The sequence below is a fragment of the Glycine soja genome, chromosome 13 (genome assembly GCF_004193775.1).
Source record: "Glycine soja cultivar W05 chromosome 13, ASM419377v2, whole genome shotgun sequence".
In the NCBI taxonomy this organism is placed as follows: Eukaryota; Viridiplantae; Streptophyta; class Magnoliopsida; order Fabales; family Fabaceae; genus Glycine; species Glycine soja.
The window spans coordinates 3,180,144-3,183,383 of NC_041014.1; the positions used below are offsets into that span (position 1 = coordinate 3,180,144).

Sequence of the window (3,240 nt, forward strand, 5' to 3'; positions counted from 1 at the left end):
TGTTGTTGGTTTTGCTACTGAGGGGGTCTATTATAAATGTTTGCAACATAAGCTTCAGGTTTCTCATTGACTCCAGATTGCTGCAAAGAAGGACAAAGATCTGTATGGTGATCTACAGAAGAACATAGACCACAGACTCTTGCAACAGGTGTAGATTTCTGATTCATGGCAAGCTGAGTTACAAGGTTGACCAAGGCATCAAGTTTTCCTTCAAGCTTTTTATTTTCAGTAGATAAAGATGAATCTGTGGCCACCTCATGGACTCCTCTAAGAACAATAACATCATTTCTTGCACTGGATTGTTAGGAGTTGAAAGCCATCTTCTCAATCAAATTCCTAGCCTCAGCAGGAGTCATATCACCAAGGGCTCCACCACTGGCAGCATCAATCATACTCCTCTCCATGTTGCTAAGTCCCTCATAGAAATACTGCAGAAGGAGTTGCTTAGAAATCTGGTGGTGAGGACAACTTGCACACAATTTCTTGAATCTTTCCCATTACTCATACAAGCTTTCTCCACTAAGTTGCCAGATGCCTGAAATGTCTTTTCTGATGGCAGTGGTCCTAGATGTAGGGAAGAATTTCTCCAAGAACACCCTCTTAAGGTTATCCCAGCTAAAAATGGACCTGGGAGCAAGGTAGTATAGCCAATCTTTTGACACTCCCTCCAGAGAATGAGGAAAAGCCTTTAGAAAGATATGATCTTCCTGGACATCTGGGGGCTTCATGGTGGAACAAACAATATGGAAATCCTTAAGATGCTTAAGAGGATCTTCACCTGCAAGACCATGAAACTTGGGCAGCAAATGTATTAGTCCAGTCTTAAGAACATATGGAACACCCTCAACAGGATATTGAATGCACAAGCTTTCATAAGTGAAATCAGGTGCAGCCATCTCCCTAAGAGTCCTCTCACGAGGTGGAGGTTGAGCCATGTTCTCAGTATAAAAATTAGTAGTGGAATGTTCAAAATCAGAATCACCCTCAACAGAATGCTCACAATGCACAGAATGACCAAGATGCACACTATGTCTAACTAATGTGATGCAAGCTCCATTGGAGCTTGTAGGCCTAGGATCTTCTTCATCAATGGATTCCTTTGCTTCTTGGAAGATAAATGGCAGCGGAATGGAGAAGGAAGAGAGAGAGGAAACGCCACTTCAAGGAGAAGATGAGTCTAGAAGAAGCTCACCACCATAGGAGGCCATGGATAAGAGCTTGGAGGAAGAAGGAGATGAATGAAGGGAGAGGGAGAGAAGAACACGAAATTTTGTGCTCAAAAGGAGCTCTGAAATCTGAAGTTAATATTCAAATGATCAAAGTTGAAAAAAATGCACACACATGACCTCTATTTATAGCCTAAGTGTCACACAAAATTGGAGGGAAATTCAAATTTCACTTGAATTTGAAATTGAATTTGTGGAGCCAAACTTTGGAGCCAAAATTTCGCTAATTATGATTAGTGAATTTTAATTATGGTTCAGCCCACTAATCCAAGATCAATTCGAAGATTCTCCACTAAGTGTGCTTAGGTGTCATGAGGCATGAAAAGCATGAAGGACATGCACAAAGTGTGACTATATGATGTGGCAATGGGGTGTAGTAAGCAAATGCTCACCTCCCCCTCTAAAATTTAATTGGATTGGGCTTCTACCAATTCAATTAAATTTATTTCCAACCACACACATCAAATATCCACTTAGTGCATGTGAAATTACAAAACTACCCTTAATACAAAAACTAGTCTAGGTGCCCTAAAATACAAGGGCTGAAAAATCCTATATTTCTAGGGTACCCTACCTACATTATGGAGCCCTAAATACAAGGCCCAAAAATAATGAAACCTTAATCTAATATTTACAAAGATAAGTGGGCTCATACTTAGCCCATGGGCCCGAAATCTACCCTAAGGCTCATAAGAACCCTAGGGCCTTCTCTTGCATCTTTGGCCCAATCTACTTGGAGTTTTCTATCCAATGCCCTTGCGGGGTAGGATTGCATCATTCCCTCCCCCTTGAAAAGGATTTGACCTTAAATCCTGAGGTTCTTGAAACTCTGGGCTTTTTTCCTCAACACCTGTAAAAAGAACAAAAACATATGTATTAGTGGTGTTTAGTATGTTGAAGTAAGGTAAGGTTTGAAAACTCATTTCCTGGGCATCTTCCCATGAAGGAACATGGTTCCTCACCAACTCAATGAGTGGTGCTACAAGTATAGAGAAATATGGGGCAAACCTTTTGTAAAAGTTTGTTAAGTCTTGGAAGCCCCAAATTTTTCTTACACTTGGTGGAGCGGGCCACTCAGGAATGACATTTATTCCCTTAGGGTTCATGGGAACCCCTTGCTCACAATTTAAAAAATTAAGAAAAGTAAAGCAATAGAACATACCTTTTTCTGTATTTTCATGTTGATTATTCCTACCAAAAAGTATGACAAACCTAAGGTGTCCCATATGAGTGACTAAGTTTGTATTGAAACTAAAAATAAGAACAAACCTACCTAATGAGTCCCTATGTACACAAATCATGAAGATGTTGGGTGCACGAGTGATTTTACAAAAGAGTGTTGCACCACCCAAAGCATTCATCACACCACCTATTTTAGGGATTTGGTGCCTAATAATACCTATTTTGGGCACCAACAAAGCACAAGGATTTAATCTCTTGCGAACCAAACCCTCATCTAACAACTCCTTTACTTGAGGAATAAACTCAAGCCTAAGAGATGTGGCAATGCTAACAAGTGTCTTTTTACAAAGGAGAAAATGTGGAGGTTGTCTAAGAAGGGAAATTTCTTTAATATTTGTCTTTTTTTCAAAATGTCTTTCCTTCATAGCTAACCTCTTGGAGGAGACACTTACCTCCTTACACTCCTCCTTAACCATTAATGGTTGTCCTTCTTCTTGGGGGTAGATCTCTTCACTAGATTCTTCCCCTTTTGCTTCTTCACTTTTACTAGAGGAAGGTGAAGTAGTAGCCTCATCTTGGCTACTATAAATGTCTTGGCCCCTCATAATCATGGTTTTCTTGGTGGGGCATTGAGAAGTGAAATTCTGATACTGGGGACAGATGTCGTACAGGATGTCACGACATCACGCTTCAGAACATGCAGATTGTATTTGACAGTGTGCACAGTTTAAGCAAGTAAATAACACAAGAGAATTGTTAACCCAGTTCGGTGCAACCTCACCTACATCTGGGGGCTACCAAGCCAGGGAGGAAATCCACTAAAATAGTGTTA

At 40.4% G+C, this 3,240-nt stretch overlaps 1 non-coding gene across 1 annotated transcript; it reads left to right on the top strand.

The window, feature by feature from the left end:
- Window positions 1-450: 450 nt before the first annotated feature.
- On the top strand, window positions 451-557 carry LOC114382865. The gene has a single exon (XR_003660324.1). It is a non-coding gene; the product is annotated as a small nucleolar RNA R71 (small nucleolar RNA).
- Window positions 558-3,240: the final 2,683 nt, after the last annotated feature.